Raw genomic sequence first — 19169 nt, 5'->3', positions numbered from 1 at the left:
AATATAATGCACACATCATGATTGTTGTCCTTTGTCACTGTTTCTGCCCGATTGGTGACCGTATATTTTGGTTGAGGAAGGAACATTATGGATAAACTTTAATTATGCTTTTTTTAATCATAATCTAATTCTATAAAATAAAGTGACTTGATGTTTTTTTTTTGTCGAGGTCTAACATTAAATAGTAATACACAACTCTAGGCTTATAAACCGATTCAATTCTCTGAGATTAAACTCAGCAGTCAAAACCTCTTCATCTCCTCTCCTCTCCTCTTCCCATCTATTGTTCATGGTGGATGCATGCCTTTTATCCTGTCATCTTTTCAGAAGAGAAGGCAGTCCATTCATTAGTTATCATATGTGAGAGAGTTACTAGGCAGGCTGTCAATCTTGAGGGGCCCCACAGGAGGCTGCATGGAGTGCAAGGAAATCAATGGACATGGCTGAACAACGAAGAAAGCAGGAGGTCCTTGGCACTGAGATGATGACGGCCACCATTGGCTGCCACAAAGCACTGCACTGGTCTATCAACTTTTGCGTGGGCAAAAGAAAGATGACACTGTTGCAAAGTTTTGGGCAACCCACGAATTGGATCCTTTTGTTTTCTTTATTATTATTATTATTATTATTATTATTATTATTATTATTATTATTATTATTTTACAAAGTACAGAAGTTTAATCTTTGGCCGACTCATTGCCGTATGATTTACCAGCAGTAAAACTGTAAAAAATGAAAAGAAAAAAAATTGAACCTACCACTCGTTTTTTTTTTTTTTTTATCGTGACCTTTTTCTAAGTATGCATTAATTCAATCTCCATTTGTGATTAATTTGTCTAACTCTAAGGGTATCGAGTCATTTTCGATAAATACCCATTTGATATTTAAATTAGTCTAAAGCTACATTCAAATTTTTGATGAATGTACTTGGGGAGCCTTCTGCAATTAACTCTTAAGATCGTTACTCTCATGATCGATGTTGGCTATCATGAGTAGTTGATTTTGATCACGTAGTGCCAAGACAATGATACTTTGGCTTACTTGAGCACGTAACGTTGAGATACCGATATTAATATGTTAAATATATGTTGGCCATATGATTCTAAAGTGTTGGGCACGTGTCAATTGCATGACATTAATGTTACAGTCTTACTTGATTTTTTCGAAGTCACGTGACGTCCTTACGTGTTCATTCTTTAAGAGTCAGCCTCCACAAAACCTCATATGGTCCTTTAAAGACCCGTAAAAAAAAAGGACGAATTAGACGAAATATTTCATTTGGGATTCACAAGTAATCATTTCATCAAATACACTATAGCCAATGCAAATTATAAACATAGACTTCGCAAGCTCTAAACGACCACACAACAAAAGATTTAAAATGATCTATTATAAGTGTTCACGTGACAGAATCTTCATTTAAAAACCTAAAATGGTTACCAAAATCAATCAAAATAGGATTGTCAAACCTATGACCAATTCTCTACATGATGTGAAAAGTATGAATAAAATCGAAATGTACAGACATACATGAATAATCCATCATACTGAAATCCTTATAAGTGTTCACGTGATATAATCTTCATTTATAAACCTAAAATGATCATCAAATTCAATCAAAATAAGATTGTTAAACCTATGACTAATCCTCTGATGTGCAAAATATAAATAAAATCGGAAGATACAGACATACACCAGCATTATATCAAACACTCTGTTTATAACTTTATCCATAAAACTAAAGTGCGAGAGAGGTATTAGTATTGTGTCAGTTGTGTGAGAGAGCTAATTAAAGTGTCGATTATTCGATATTAACTTGATTAATGATTGATTATCCGATAAAATGATTCTCTACATTCGCTGCTGTACAGATGTCATAATATTATATCATATTAAGCAAATCGAAATGGAGGATCGACTCCTTACAAGTGCAAGCTCCAATTAGCATGCTGCTCATCTTAATGGTTTTTTATTTTCTTTAAGATAAGCGATGAGATTTGATCCCAAAAATCTTATTATATATAAAAAAAACAAGATCTTTATTAGGCAAAGCGCCCGTCAATTTCGTGGTATCATAAAATAGAGGACTTTGGTGTTTGATATAATGGATATTAAACTGGTGAACTTCATCAATCCGAATTAGGAAACTGTCTAATTTCCTACCCCAAGATACTTGGATCCAATTTAAACGGGTTGGATAGACAGACGTCTGTTTAGGAAAAGAATCCGACCCGTTATCAATCCTTGTGGTTGGGATTGGGGTCAGTGAAAGATCCAGAATTCCCGGGGCTATTTGCCAGTCTCGGAATCTATGGACCGGAAATCTGACCACCCACTTCTCTCCTCGACACAACAAACCCGGCCACAGCCCATAAATAGCCTCCTTTCCTATTTTATTCTTCTTCTTCTTCTTCCTTCCCTCCTTAACCCTCTCTTTCTTTCTCCTCCCTTCCCTCTTACATGCACCCCACGTCCTGACACAATCCCCGCTCCTCCCTTGGGTGCATGTCGGAGGTGGACTCCTCCTCAACCCGTTCTACCATTTGCCAAAGACGACGTCTCTCTCTCTCTCTCTCTCTCTCTCTGTTTGTCGCACTGAGCAGCGCTGCCCTCCTCGTCGTCCAAGGAACACCGTTTCGACCTGCCTTCCATTCCGTCTGCCGGCCGGGCATGCACAAGGCTTGCCTTGACATGGTGCCCTTTCGAGCCGTCGGCGCTTGATAGCTCGGTTTCTCGAGCTAGGACTTGGGTTTGACAGGTCGATGCACCGGGAGGAGATGTTGGAGGACACAGGCAACAGAGCACATACCTTAAGCTTCGAGGATGCGGGAGGGGGCGGGTCGCTTGCCGACGACAAGGTGCTCGTCAGGAGCCAGGGTTCAACAACGGCCAGCGACGCTTCGGAGGGCCAGCAGATCGGCACCGCGCCTGATCGCTCACCTGAGGAAGGACCCAAGTCAAGGCCGAGAAAGGATGGAAATGGCCCCCCATCAGGTAAGCCAGCAGCAATTACTTGTTCGAATATTAAAAATGATGATGACACATTGAGATTAATTGCAGCAAAATTACAGCCCACATTTTGGTCTCCCGGATTTGGACACCATATACAACAATATCGTTCTTGCAGTAACGAAGCTTAAATTTGATTGGGGGCATAGCTAACCTCACTGTGATGGAATCATTTCTCTTTGACAAACTCTTTTGGCAGATATGGAGTTGATGAAGGAGAAGTTCGCAAAGCTTCTTCTCGGTGAAGACATGTCCGGTGCAGGAACAGGAGTTTCCTCAGCTCTGGCTCTCTCTAATGCCATCACAAATCTTGCAGGTTTTGTCTAATATCTTGGCTCAGCAGTATCTCAATGTCACACAACAGTTGAAGCATTTCATATACAGCATATAGAACAAATAATGGGTATCAATGTATGTGATGTGATGTCATAAACTGGCCTTTCAAAACTTGCTTCCTTTCTGTAGATCGATCCCAAATCTTGCAGAAACAATACATTAATGCAACAATTATTCTGAAAATTATAAAGTTACATGCAGAATTCCAACTTGCATAAAAAATTCATCTCAACCAGAGACTTGTTTGCCGTTCCGATGCATACTTCAGCTATCCAAATGAACGTTCCCCCTCCCCCTCTAATGGTTCCCCATTGCTCATGCTTTATTCAGCTTCTGTTTTCGGAGAGCAGTGGCGCTTGGAACCGATGTCGGCAGAAAGGAAGGCAAGGTGGAGAAAGGAAATCGACTGGCTCTTATCCGTCACCGATCATATTGTGGAGTTTGTTGCCTCCCAGCAGACATCAGAGGATGGAAAACACATGGAGGTAAATAAGCTACCTTTCATCGACATCTAAGAACAACACTCGCAACATTTTCTCTTACAAAAACTACCCCGAGACCTAACCCGATTCAACACTTGTGTCATCCTCTTTACAGATAATGATAACACAGCAACGGAAAGATCTTCGCATGAACATTCCTGCATTGAGGAAGCTTGATGCGATGCTGATTGTAAGTAGATAACTTAACTTGGAGGAGATAGATGGTCCTCGGATGTACTAACCATAATCGATTCTGATATATATATATATATATATATGATCTTGATGGTGCGTACAGGAATACCTTGACAATTTCAAGGACCAAAAAGAGTTCTGGTACGTATCCAGAGATGCTGATGAATCCGAGAAGGGAAACGCACAGAGGACCGATGATAAGTGGTGGCTCCCAACCGTGAGAGTCCCTCCGAACGGGTTGTCGGAAGCATCAAGAAAATGGATTCAGCATCAGAAAGAGCTGGTGAACCAAGTGCTGAAAGCAGCTATGGCCATCAACGCGAATGTTCTAATGGAAATGGAGATTCCGGAAGACTACATCGAATCCCTTCCTAAGGTAGGCCATCTGAGTTTGATATCCTCACAACCCATAACTGGTTGGAATAAAAACTAGTGCAAGAGATGCTTTTGCCCGACTCAAATGCAGTGCGTATCACAATCATCTTCTGCTTCCGGAGCACCACTGCACTAATTGTGAAGTAGAGGCGGGAACTTACAACTTACATTCTGCAGGCCGGGAAAGTGATTTTGCTCCCATAGTAGCCAGACTCGCTACTTTAGGGAGTTCAACCATCTCATCAACTAGATGAATTTTCCTACTCTTTACCATGTGTGAACTTTGCAAAGGGAGTCACATTTAAATGTCTACCTACTCTTTGCACTGCTTTCCTATGTTCCTCCGCCAATAAATAGTCATCGACCAATTTTCATGACACAACAGAACGGTAGATCAAGCCTCGGAGATGCACTATATCGAAATATTACAGAGGAAGACTTTGATGCCGAAGCGTTCCTTGAATCCGCGGACTTATCGACCGAGCACAAGATCCTAGACCTCAAAGATCGCATCGAAGCATCTGTTGTCATCTGGAAGAGGAAGATGCACAACAAAGACGTCAAATCATCATGGGTTTCAGCCGTCAGCTGGGGGAAGCGGGAGCAGTTTGAAGATAGAGCAGAAACAATTTTACTCATTCTCAAGCACAGATTCCCTGGAATCCCTCAATCACAGCTGGACATAAGCAAGATCCAATACAATAAGGTATTTCTTCCTACCACTAGAATGAACGTTATTTCTTCTCTAAAAATATTTTACTCTCTGTACGTACGTACGTATAGGATGTGGGCTACTCTATCCTCGAAAGCTACTCGAGGATTCTAGAAAGTTTAGCTTTCACCGTGATGTCTCGGATAGAAGATGTTCTTCGAGCAGATTCTCTCGCTCAAGATCCGGCTCATGGCAAGTTACTGGATTCAGAACAAGTTACTGGAACGGCCAAATCCCTCGTCGATACAGCGGAGGAAACCGAAAAGCTTAATAAACTAGAATCAAACGGTTCCATGACACTGTCAGATTTCATGGAATGGGAGATGGATCAAGATACTGAGACGAAGGAGGAGGAGGAGGAGGAATCAGGTAATTTGGATTAAATGTTCGATTCAGAAGATTGATGAAACAGTCTTACTGGTAGTGTTACTACTGACGAGAAACAAATTTCCCATTGAGATACCAGAGACCGGAGGAGGGGCTTAAGCAGCAGCAGCAGCACTACAGCTTGCTTGCCTCTATTATATTAACAAGCCCCACGAGCCAAGGTGGACGAAAGATGATGGACGCTTGGGATGGTTACGAATGACAATGTACATAAATTTTATCGGAGCTTCTCAGGATCAAAGTCTAACAGCTATTATTGTGTTCAGACAACAGTGTGCTGCTTTCCTTTCTTGGATGCCCTGTTGAATTCTTGATGATGATGATGCATATCTCATATTATGACTGATACCAGTAATTCATTCCTTGCTGACACCCAACATCAACTAAATAATACAAGAGATTTTGTATGATTACACTTGGATATGCATTTACTGTTTCCTAATTTCACCAACATTATATTGACTCCCTATTTTACAGAGATAAATCTTATATGCAGGGACAATTCATAAAGCAGTTGACAACTTGTTACTTGAATCCATCCTTTTTCTTTATATATTAACAAAGATAAGAGAGAAATTTGAGTATGGTGACTCACTTAAAGACTGTACAACTAACCTACAACCAAGAACACATTAACACTACTTATCTCATTCAAAAAAATCACTCTCAGGTTCTCCCTAATTATGGGTTTTCCGATCAATGCAGCTTATGAAATCACATGCTCATGCCCATCTTTTTACGTTTAATGGACAAAAATCAACATACTGCATTGAATTCAAACAAATAGGTGAAGAAGAGTTAATCTGATCGGAGCAACGATATTGAGCCAAAAAAGGACCATGTCCAGATCATTTTACCTTTGGCGTTACATGTGAAGCTGATCGAACGGGTAGACATCCCTCCTGAGGTGAGGAAATGATCGAGCTTCTTCTTCGTTTATGCAGACCACTACATCTTGCAGCGAGGCCTGGGCTTAGATGGCAGCCGAGCCACCTTTCTCGATCGCAGCATGCTGCCGGAAGTCGTGGAAATTAGGCAGGCGAGCACACAGTCGCCCGCCACTCACTTAACTAGTTTAGTTTAAATTTTACGGCACCATTATGTATCCATTTGCAAAGATCAATATCTCCGAAACCTCCTATTATCCCTTAAGACCTACAAAAGAGAAAATGAGTAAAAGAAAACGTCTCACTCGGGATTCACAAGCAATCATTTCAGTAAACACTTCATAGTCAATACAAATTACAAACAAACTTCACAAGCTCTGAACGGTCGCACAACAAAAGGTCCACTATAAACCGAAATCCCCATAAGTGTTCATATGACACAACATTTATTTGCAAGCTTATGACGGCCACCAAAACCAAAGAAAATGGGGTTGCTAAGTCTACTGTTAGCCCTTTACATGTTGTGCAAAGCATGAACAAAACCGAAAGATACGAAAATACATGAGCATTATATCAAATACCCTGTTTATAATTTTGTCCATGACATTCTCCCCCACTTATTCCTTTGACATCCTCATCAAAGCCTTTGCAGACGTTGCATCTCCTCGCATTTGCTGAGTCTTCAATTTTCTACTCCAATTGCAATGCACCTCTTGGCTCCCAATTGCACTCTGCCACTATTGTTGAGTAGTCAAACTTTGATTCGCTATGCTGCTTCAACTCGCCAATGACTTTGACTTTGGTGTGGGGTTGGTTGAGTTGTGTTGATCCTTGTTGTTTCCTACATATCTCTCAAATAAAGAAAAAAACCATCATTAGTATGTGCTAGTCTCTCAAATGCATCATGCCGCCTGAACTAAGTAAATGCTTGTTGGAGCTTTAACGAGCATTGCCTCATAGACTTTAAAATTTTTGAGTCATTCCTCCGTAAAATTTATCTATCGATTCTTTTTCCATTTAGTTGTCATTTCTAAGTAGGTTCGCATCACTTTTGCTTTCGATAGACATTATGTTAGAAAATAAAGGGAATAATCTACTCTCAGTAACACTGATCACCATTACCGAGGACTTGACAACTATTATCTTCTATTAAGTTTCTTCGAAGGGTCTTTGAACCTATGCAAAGCTCCACTATTGGATATATAAAAGAATTAGGGTACTTGATTTCGCCCATTCTCTTAAAAGTTGAGAAGACAAAGGTTATTTAACTTCACTTGCCTCCTCAAGGGTTGTACTCTATGCATCGAGCTGGTTATTAGCCTTTGCCCGCTCTTTGTTCACACTTCTAAAGCACTCAAAGTGTTTGCACTCCTTGTGTTAAGTTAGCTACTATAATTTACCTTTTCAATACCATCGAACTTTTGGAATGCAAGAAGTTTTCACCCCAACGTAGAACAAGTATTTACTAGTTTTGATCGTCTCTAGGATTGTACCGTCTTTTTCATCATCTTTGTCGCCTACTCCTCTTAGTTGCAAAGGTGCAACACCACGTACTGCCTAGTTTATTCCTTGGTTGAACATTCTTGCATCGACCCGAAGTTCTCCACTTTTGACTATCTTGATAAGAAGCTCATTGACACCGGTCTTATGAAGTTCCCTGACCTTTGCCTTTCAACTTTATCTCGGTACATTGAGTTTGCCTTTGCATTCTCTGCCTCCTCGACCCTTTTCATGACCACTTAAGTACTCTCCCTCAAAGAGAACAAAGGATCAATGACTTCGCGGAAGTCCCACCTATATAGCCCATGGCTCTACTATCCATCACCTCGTATCTGTGTTCCTTTCTTTATGATCAGTAGATCTGCCTCTGTGGTTCTATGGCACTCCGCCAAGTCTACCTCCATTCTAATCGATGCTTAGTTTTGGGTAGCTAGGCCTCCCTAGACTCATCGTCGCTTCCTTACCCCTTTCAACCTTCTGCTTCAATATCTCTTTGTTCTACGAGTAATTCTCCTTGGTTGATGGAAAAACAAAATATAACTCCCATGTTGTAGGGTTTACAGTGATTCTATTCTCCTTAGCATACTCGGCCTTGTCCTCTGACTTGTCGGGCTCCCTTAAGCGATATGAAGTATGGAGTAGTCCAACTCTTTAGTCACTCTGATTATACCTCTATATTATCAAGTCCCCCCCATGTGACTCACTAGTACTTGCATTCGATATACTCCCTCGATGGTACATAGCTCCCATATGCTGATAACCGAGGCTTTTATCTAATGCAAAATTTGATGTACATACAAAAGACTCACCTCTATGATACCATGGTATTCATTCCTTGAATCCATAACCTTTCTTGTCATCGTGTTGTTCATCGAAGTGAAGCTCTTAGTAGCTCCCGATCATACATCTATGTATCACATTGCCATGAACTATTCCAAGTGTGGAGTTTTAGGTAGCGATTGGAAGAGCGTAATCGCAGCCCTATTGTATGGATCACCACTAGAGAGGAGGGTGCTTGATCTCCTTCATCCTCTCCTACAGATCTATAGGGATTCGGAGATATATAGTCTCTCTAGGTAAACCACAACTATCTTATATGCTGATTTAAGTTTCGTAGGTTTTTACACACCAATCTTCGCACGACGACGAACACATTTTTAAAAAAATTGGGGATTTTTGTTTTCTATTATTCTGTTGTGCATGTGATGTCGCGCCTAGATTTTCCTATAGTGGTATCAGAGCTTGGTTATTTATGCGAAAGATTAGTTTTAAATTATGTGTGTTGTGTTTTGGAAAAGCTTTTGTCGTCAAAACTATGACGCAAAAGGCAAGAAAGGGCAGCAACTCTTGTTGCCCTTGCTGTGCTCGTAGAATGGCCAAAGGCTACTTACAGCCTTGGCCATCTACGGTGGCTGACTGGTTGCGGGTTGTAGGCAAGCAACCGTAGGGGCGACGCCTGTGGGTGCTTCGCCCGCGAGGCCAATGTTGCCTATGGGCATTATGCCCTCGAGCTGAATTACCCGTAGGGGCACCCGCCCGTGGGGTAGCATCGCCTACGGGTTGTCACAGACAAACTTCTAACAGGATATTCAATGTAATGCTTATGTATGTCCGTGTCTTTTGGTATGTTCATTCTTTGCCTAGCATGTAGAGAGACAGCCAAAGGCTTAATAGTCCCATTTTAGTTGGGTTTGGTGGCCGCTTTAGGGTTGTAAATAAAGGTTGTGTCATGTGGACACTTGCGAGAGATTTTCGATCTATAGTGGACCATTTTGACCCTTTGATATGCAACTATTCAGAGCTTGTAAAGTCTACTTGTAATTTGCATTGTCTATGAAGTGTTTCCTGGAATGTTTGCTTGTGGATCCCGAGTGAGGCATTTTCTTTAACCCGTTTTCTCTTTTGTGGGTCCTAAGGGACCATGGGAGACTTCGGGGAGGCTGACCTTTGCGAACGGACACGCAAGGGTGCCGCACGACTTAGGTAAAACCAGTTAAGTTCGTGACAGATGGTATCAGAGTGGGACAAGCACTCATAGAAATACTTAATATGCAAACGTAGGGGACCTAGCGGGGCTGCGTTGAGGATAGTCAGCACACACGTGACCGTTTAGGGGAAAAAGGGCATGGAAATGTAGGGAAAAGGAGTCGCTCGGAGGAGCGGGCATCTGAGATTGGCATTCAGAAGAATGGCCAACCCTTCGCGTAAGAGGTACCACGAGAACAAGCAAGCTTGGAAGAATGTGGAGTGCATAAAGGTTGGAATGGCTGAGTTTGAGCTACGGCTCAACGTTAACAACTATACTTGATGGTGCTCAAGGCAAGTGAGGCGCTTGGTAAAGGATGAGACCATGCAAGGTGGAATGAGTTGCTCAGCGACCGAAAGAGTTGTGTAAAGCTCATAGAGGTGAGGGGAATTGCTAACTCAAAGAATTCGGTACTCATACATGGGCTTGTATGCGGACGATGGAATGTTCGCGGCTATCCCAAGGCGACCAAAACTCGGCACCATAGAGCATTGAAACTTTCTCTTCGGCATGTGAAGGATACATCCGTAGGAGGCTGAAGTGTGTAACGAGTTCAGCATGTTACTAGGCCATGAGTGGTGCAGCGGGGGCTGTATTGACATGGAGTCGCAATCTAGCAAGTGCGTTTGCAGGAGGCAGAACAATGTACAGTTTGTTCAGCAAATCGGAGTAGTCCAAGGAGATGGTGGTCTCCGAAACGAAGAGAGATGTTACTCCAATAGGACAGTTATCCAGGAGGGATAAGTTCCGGCTCTCTAGAGGGAGAATCATGTGGGACGGACCTCACATGTTGAGGAGGAGTATCTCAACAAACAACAACTCCACGAAGCTCAATGGACTGAGCAAGCGACGAGGAGTCGTCGCATGATCTCGTTCGAGAGAATGCATTAGTGGATGCATAGCAAGATTAAGTGGGGGAGTGACCCAAAGCAACAAAAATGAAGGCACACTTGGAGTCGATATGGAGATCGGACTCAAGGGAGAGCTGACCCGTGGAAAGGTGGGCGCGAGGGCCACCATCAACTCAATGCAAAAACGAGGAGCGGAGCAACTTGGGTGTAACTTGGTGAAGTACCCAAGCCGCATAAAGGGAGCCAGCATAGAAGATGGAAAATGGAGCGGAGGCACAGTGCTTTCCTTGGACAGAGGTCAAGGACATGAACTCTTGCAGAGGCAAGAGCAGGATCATGTTATTCCATGGGTCCTTCATTCTGACGGAGCATACTCATCTTGTATGGTGCCAAAGACGAAGGGAGCTTCTGGGCACATGCTGTTAGGATCGAGAGCACTAAGAGGGGGGGGGGGGGGGGGTGAATTAGTGCAGCGGAAATATTTCAGCGATTAAAACCGAAAGCTGCATTCGTTTGATAAAAACGATTTCGATGTAAAAGTCGATTCTAAGATTACTTTAACTTAAGATTAAGCGAGATGACGTTAAAGTAAATCTACAAAGGCAGTTTGCAGTTTATGATAAAAATCATAATGCAAGCGCAAACTGAAATGCAACGTTCGTATGATAAAACCGGTTTACGTCTAAATGTCAATTTTGAAGATACTGAACTTTGAGATATGTTTTATAAATGCACAAAAAGGCAGTTTGCAGTTATGATTGAAATCAAAACGTAAATGTAAACTGAAATGTAATGATCGTACGAAAAAGTTGATTTACGTCTAAATGCAGATTCGGAAAGTTCTGAACTTAGAAACTCGTTCATAAAAGCGCAGAAGGCAGTAGCTATTTAGGAGGTTTGCAGTAAAGATAAAATGCTCAAAGTAAATGCAAACCGAGATTTAGAGTGGTTCGGTCAATCTTGACCTACTCCACTTTTGGCTTCCTCCACCGACGAGGTCACCGACGTCAATTAGAGGCCTTCCTTCAATAGGCGAAGGCCAACCACCCTTTTACAGTTTCACTCCCTTTGACGGGCTTAGGAGACAACCCTGACAGAATTTTCTCTCCTCTCTTTACAACTAAGAACTTGGAAGAACAGAGGGAGAAGAACTTTTGGCCTCTACAACAATTTTGATCTCTAAGAATCACAGAAAAAGATCAAGATTTCGGTGTATGTCTGTGCTCTTTTAGTGCTGAATGGGTGGGGTATTTATAGGCCCCAACCCAGTTCAAATTTGGAGCTCAAAACTGTCAATTCCCGGAATTTCGGGATCAGGCGGTTCACCTCCTGACTGGAGCGGTTGCACCGCCTGGCAGAGCTCGAAGACTGAGCCTCTGGGCGGTGCCACCTCCTGTCAGGGGCGGTTTTACCTCCTGCCAGAGCTCGAAGGCTGAGCTTAGGCGGTTGCACCTCCTGACTGAGGCGGTTGCACCGCCTGGCAGAGCTCGAAGACTGAGCTCAGGTGGTGCCACCTCCTGTCAGGGGCGGTTGCACCTCCTGTTAGAGCTCGAAGACTGAGCTCAGGCGGTGCAACCTCCTGACTGGGGCGGTTGCACCGCCCAGTCTCGCTCGGGGACTGCCTCCTGGGCGGTGCTACCTCTTACCCTAGCGGTGCTACCTCCTAGCACTATTTTAGGTCCGAATGGGTTGATTCATTCGGCCCAATTTGGGTCTTTCAGGGGCCCGATTGCCCCAAGATTAATTTAATGGGATCACCTCCCATTTCTAACTTAATCATTGTGCTAACTACGATTATTTCCTAAGACATTTACTGCAACTTGCTCCGGTACGTCAATCGCTTCTTCCGGCGAGCTTCCGGCGAACTTCCGTCGATCATCCGATGAACCCTCGGTGATGCTCCTGCGGACTTCCGGCAAACTCCTGGACTTGCGACGATCCACTTGGCGAGTTCCGACGAGCTTCTTTGGCAAGCTTATGGACTTCTCGGATTTGTTCCCGCAGAACCTCCGACGATTGTCCGAACTTCTGTCGAACTCTCGAACTCCCAACGTGATCATTGTCTTGACTCCGGCGCAACTCCTACTGCATGTCTTACTTTCATCATAGTTAATCCTACACATGTAAACAAAAAATCGATCGAGACAATTAATACTAAGCAATTAACTAAGTTGTCCGGCATGTCATTGGTCCCTCGACACTTCGTCCGATTCTTCGGCGCATCGTCCTTTCCTGCGGCCTATTGCCCAATCGGCCAGTTGGCTCCGCAACTTCGATATCCTTGGCACAATACTCGCTCTTCTTGGCCTGATGCCCGAGTCCACGGCCCGAAGCCTTCTGTCGATACGTCGACCGATCCACCGGCTCGACGTCCAATCTTCTGACATGTTCCTCCGGCACAACATGATTTTCCTGCTTTAATTGTCTCATCCTGATCGAGGCATCCTGCGTCACTCAAAACGCAGATTAAATCATAAATATATATCAAGTAGTTTCATCATCAAAATACGAGATTCAACAATCTCCCCCTTTTTGATGATGACAACCACTTGATGACGGAGTTAAACTTAACTCCCGGAGTTTAAACAAACTCCCCCTATCAATATGCCATATTGATAGAATCTTGAATTCAAACTGAATTCAAGTCATTGCAATATTCATCATGAATACTTGTAACACGTCATTATGAACTTATGCATAAACTTATGCATAACATGTCATGTCATCAACATACTTCTCCCCCTTTGTCATCAACAAAAAGGAGAAGTACCACAATCAAGTATTTGTGATGTAAGTTTAACTCATTGCATGAAAAACATAATATCTATTGTTACCATCATGCAAGTTTGCTATTATCAAATATCAACATATAAAATTACGATGTAAGCTTTTGATATTATAACGCAAACATTTCAAGTGTTTATCAATTGTAGCATTTCATCACATGGTAAGATATCAACACGTAAAATTACGATACAAGTTCTTGACATCTTAACACATGATGCAGACATGGCATAATGCAAATTTGGCAATCATAGCATCAGTGTTTATAGCATCAATTCATATATTTCTCCCTCTTTGTCGTCAACAAAAAAGAGAACGATATAAGCAAATTTTAAATATAAGTGCAATGCCATAAGCAGGTTCATGTCAATTTTCAACAAAAAGTGATAAGATACCAAATATTCAAACATTTCAAGGAAAACATGACATGGAGATAGCTTTGAAAACTTCTTCCATTTTGTTTGTTATTTTCTTTTTACATGACGGAGGAAAGCTATTTCTGAGCTTACTCGAATGAAGTTAAAATCGATAAGATATTAAAGCACGCTTCATTTTTACAAGTATCAAGATATGTATCAAATCCTTGTACGTAAAAATGACTTCCTTTTTCAAGAAGGAATTTATAAGCAGGAATCATTTCATCAAATCCATTTCTCAAAACAAAACATTGTTCACATGATAAATGTATAAGAGATGTATTTGCAGATTGATTCCATATGTCAAAAATTAATGATATGAATTAAACTTGATATGACATATGCTTATTAAGTCTGGAAGAGGATAATTCGAAAATCCAATTGTTAGGATGCCAATAGTTAAGAGAATCCGAAAATGAAATTAACACTTTCATGCATTCGGACAAGGCTGTGCTATTGATTTTCAAATACAATCATGAGGACAAAACATGCTTATTATCATGGAAATTTTTGTATCCAAAGCACATAATTTCCAACCTGTTATTTGGGCATGTAATTGTGTAAAATCATCATGGCAGTCGAGTGATTTGATCATTCAATCAAGTAAGTCCGAAAATTAATTTTAACAAGTTCAATCATTCGGACATATTTTTGCCATAGTTTTTCAAATACAATTATCATGATAGTACGATAGAAAGTTTACAATATACAAGCTAGCAAAAAATTTTCAACATTTTAAGACACGAAAGCTAGCAATTTTCTCTTTGAGATATGCACATTAGCAACTCTTTCTCCCCCTATGTCATTGGGAAAGAGAAGGGAAGACCCTTTACATTAATTTCTAAATCATGACAAGGGAAGGTTTCAATCTTATTTGTGCATCATTATATTTTCAAATTCGAACATGCACAATTTCAAAAACCTTATATTTCATTCATGCATGATACTGAATAAATCAATCAATATTATGAGCATATCATACATGATACTTAAATTTTTAACTATTTATCAACATTTTGATCATGATACCAAATATTCATCATTTAGAGTATTCATGACATTAAATCAACATACATCATTTTAGTAACAATTCATAGCATTTTAAATCATGATTTACATCATATGCAATACTTCACATCATAATTAAAAAGCTCAAGTATTGCATGCATCATTGCAAATCATAAATGCTTCATATCATGATAGTATCAATTTTGTCAAATTATATCTTACCATGCATGATCATAACTTTTCATTTGTATACATCAAAATAAATTAATGAATATTTCATGTATTCATATCATCACATAATGAATATCAAGAAGAGTTGGTAATGAGATTTACGAATCATGTAGACAAATTATGAATATTAAGAGACATATTATGATTCTTTTTAGATAACTCAAATAGCAAAAAGAAAGAATCACAGTAAGTTATTTTGATTTATAAAAAGAATTCTCAAGTTATAATTCCAAGAAATCATGATTCATTTCAATAAATTTCAATAAGAACACATTATCAAAATCTCAACATTACTTTCAAGAGATTCAAAATGGCATAGATAATTTTATTGATCTCTTAGTGAAAAAGTTAATACGGTAGAGAAAAATAAATTTTCAAGAAAAATACTTTTCTCTTTTTAGTTGTTTTAGTTCATATGATTTTATTTCATCTATGCCAAACATGTAGCATGTTTTAAAATCGAAAGTGCAAGTTTTATTACGACAAAGATCAATAAGGCACTTTCATTACCATGAAAATCAAAAATCGCAAGATTTATCATCCATAATTATAAAACCAATAAACACGATTTTTAAAATCTCATACATAGAATAAAATCATGGTATCAAAACATCATTATATCATCAAGCATGATTTCATATTTTCAATCAAAATAATTTTGTTTGTTTATCATAAAATATGTATTTTTCATGATTATTTTCAAAACTACTAGCATGATCATAAATTTTGCATTTTCATCATATTTTTTTTTAACATGTAATTTTCAAGAAAATTAATTCTATATTAAAAAGAAAATGTATTATGAAGAGCATCATGTAATTTCGAAATAATTCAAGGGAGTTGAGTTACTTATCTTGTAGTCGAAGCCCGTCAAAGCCCAATTCGCCGTTTCACCTTTGGAAGTTTTTGATTCATCCTTGGTTGCCTTCCTCTTCTTTGGCCTCTTCCTTCGTTCAAGTTCATTGTCTATTTTAGATTTTTGTTTAATAAACTTATTAAGATTTAGTGTTCGAAGTTCAAGTTCATCATTGTCCTCATCACTTCAGTCATCGCTCAAGTGGCATTCATTTGTCCGGAGTTCCAAATCCTTCCTGTTCTTTGGAAGGTGATTGTGTTCAACATGTTCATCATGTGCATTGTGCACCATTTCATATGTCATCAACGAACCAATTAGTTCTTCAAGTGGTAAGTTGTTTAGGTTTTTAGCTTCTTGTATTGCAGTTACTTTTGAATCCCACTTCTTAGAAAGAGAACGCAAAATCTTGTTTACGAGTTCAAAATCTGAAAAACATTTTCCAAGAGCTCTTAAACTATTGATGACATCCGTGAAACGGGTGTACATGTCGCCTATAGTCTCGCTTGGTTGCATTCGAAAAAGCTCAAAATCATGCAATAAAAAGTTAACTTTCGAGTCTTTGACTCTACTAGTTCCCTCGTGCGTGATTTCAAGCGTTCGCCAAATGTCAAAAGCCGTTACGCATGTAGAAATTCGATTGAACTCATTTTTGTCCAAAGAGCAAAATAAGGCATTCATAGCCTTTGCGTTTAAAGAAAAATACTTCTTCTCCAAATCCGACCATTCGTTCATCGGTTTAGAGGGAAGTTGAAAACCGTTTTCAATGATATTCCATAAATCCAAATTCATAGAAATCAAGAAAACCCTCATTCGAGTTTTCCAATAAGTGTAGTCCAATCCGTTAAACAATGGTGGACGAAAGACCGATAAGCCCTCTTGAAAGCCATGAAGAGCCATTTCTCTCGGGTATAAATCCGAAATGAGAAATGCCAGGCTCTGATACCAATTGTTAGGATCGAGAGCACTAAGAAGGGGGGGGGGGTGTGAATTAGTGCAGCGAAAATATTTCAGCGATTAAAACCGAAAGCTGCGTTCGTTTGATAAAAACGATTTCGATGTAAAAGCCGATTCTAAGATTACTTTAACTTAAGATTAAGTGAGATGACATTAAAGTAAATCTACAAAGGCAGTTTGCAGTTTATGATAAAAATCAGAATGCAAGCGCAAACTAAAATGCAACGTTCGTACGATAAAACCGGTTTACGTCTAAATGTCAATTTTGAAGATACTGAACTTTGAGATATGTTTTATAAATGCGCAAAAGGCAGTTTGCAGTTATAATTGAAATCAAAATGTAAACGTAAACTGAAATGTAATGATCGTACGAAAAAGTCGATTTACGTCTAAATGCAGATTCGGAAAGTTCTGAACTTAGAAACTCGTTCGTAAAAGCGCAGAAGGCAGTAGCTATTTAGGAGGTTTGCAGTAAAGATAAAATGCTCAAAGTAAATGCAAACTGAGATTTAGAGTGGTTCGGTCAATCTTGACCTACTCCACTTTTGGTTTCCTCCACCGACGAGGTCACCGACGTCAACTAGAGGCCTTCCTTCAATAGGCGAAGGCCAACCACCCTTTTACAGTTTCACTCCTTTTGACGGGCTTAGGAGACAACCCTGACAGAATTTTCTCTCCTCTCTTTACAACTCAGAACTTGGAAGAATAGAGGGAGAAGAACTTTTGGCCTCTACAACAATTTTGAGCTCTAAGAATCACAGAAAAAGATCAAGATTTCGGTGTATGTCTGTGCTCTTTCAGTGCTGAATGGGTGGGGTATTTATAGGCCCCAACCCAGTTCAAATTTGGAGCTCAAAACTATCAATTCCCGGAATTCCGGGATCAGGCGGTTGCACCTCCTGACTAGAGCGGTTGCACTGCCTAGCAAAGCTCGAAGATTGAGCCTCTGGGCGGTGCCACCTCCTGTCAGGGGCGGTTTTACCTCCTGCCAGAGCTCGAAGGCTGAGCTCAGGCGGTTGCACCTCCTGACTGAGGCGGTTGCACCGCCTGGCAGAGCTCGAAGACTGAGCTCAAGCGGTGCCACCTCTTGTTAGGGGCGGTTGCACCTCCTGCTAGAGCTCGAAGACTGAGCTCAGGCGGTGCAACCTCCTGACTGGGGCGGTTGCACCACCCAGTCTCGCTCAGAGACTGCCTCTTGGGCGGTGCTACCTCCTACCCTGGCGGTGCTACCTCCTAGCACTATTTCAGGTCCGAATGGGTTGATTCATTCAGCCCAATTTGGGTCTTTCAGGGGTCCGATTGCCCCAAGATTAAGTTAATGGGATCACCTCCCATTTCTAACTTAATCATTGTGCTGTCTACGAAAGACATTTACTGCAACTTGCTCCGGTACGTCAATCGCTTCTTCCGGCGAGCTTCCGGCGAACTTCCGTCGATCATCCGATGAACCCTCGGTGATGCTCCTGCGGACTTCCGGCAAACTCCTGGACTTGCGACGATCCACTTGGCGAGTTCCGACGAGCTTCTTTGGCAAGCTTATGGACTTCTCGGATTTGTTCCCGCAGAACCTCCGATGACTATCCGAACTTCCGTCAAACTCTCGAACTCCCAACGTGATCATTGTCTTGACTCCGGCGCAACTCCTACTGCATGTCTTACTTTCATCGTAGTTAATCCTACACATGTAAACAAAAATTCGATCGAGACAATTAATCCTTAGAATTAACCAAGTTGTCCGGCATGTCATTGGTCCCTTGACGCTTCGTCCGATTCTTCGGCGCATCGTCCTTTCCTGCGGCCTATTGCCCAATCGGCCAATTGGCTCCGCAACTCCGATATCGTTGGCACAATACCCGCTCTTCTTGGCCCGATGCCCGAGTCCACGGCCCGAAGCCTTCTGTCGATACATCGACCGATCCACCGGCCCGACGTCCAATCTTCTGACATGTTCCTCCGGCACAACATGATTTTCCTGCTTTAATTGTCTCATCCTGATCAAGGTATCCTGCGTCACTCAAAACGCAGATTAAATCATAAACATATATCAAGTAGTTTCATCATCAAAATACGAGATTCAACATATGCACCTTATCTCGGAAAAGCATTTGATGGAGGAACTAAGGCGACTCAATTTGCGGAGGCAAAGTTGGGTTTAGAAGG

General features: G+C 41.0%; 1 pseudogene; it reads left to right on the top strand.

Moving 5' to 3' along the window:
* The first annotated feature begins 2422 nt into the window (after positions 1-2422).
* Positions 2423-5868, top strand: LOC135607682 (rho guanine nucleotide exchange factor 8-like; annotated as a pseudogene).
* The last annotated feature ends 13301 nt before the right edge of the window (positions 5869-19169 follow it).

Source organism: Musa acuminata, chromosome BXJ2-3 (assembly GCF_036884655.1).
Source record: "Musa acuminata AAA Group cultivar baxijiao chromosome BXJ2-3, Cavendish_Baxijiao_AAA, whole genome shotgun sequence".
In the NCBI taxonomy this organism is placed as follows: Eukaryota; Viridiplantae; Streptophyta; class Magnoliopsida; order Zingiberales; family Musaceae; genus Musa; species Musa acuminata.
Note: the sequence above shows the minus strand (reverse complement) of the source record. Positions and strands in the feature narration are given on the sequence as shown.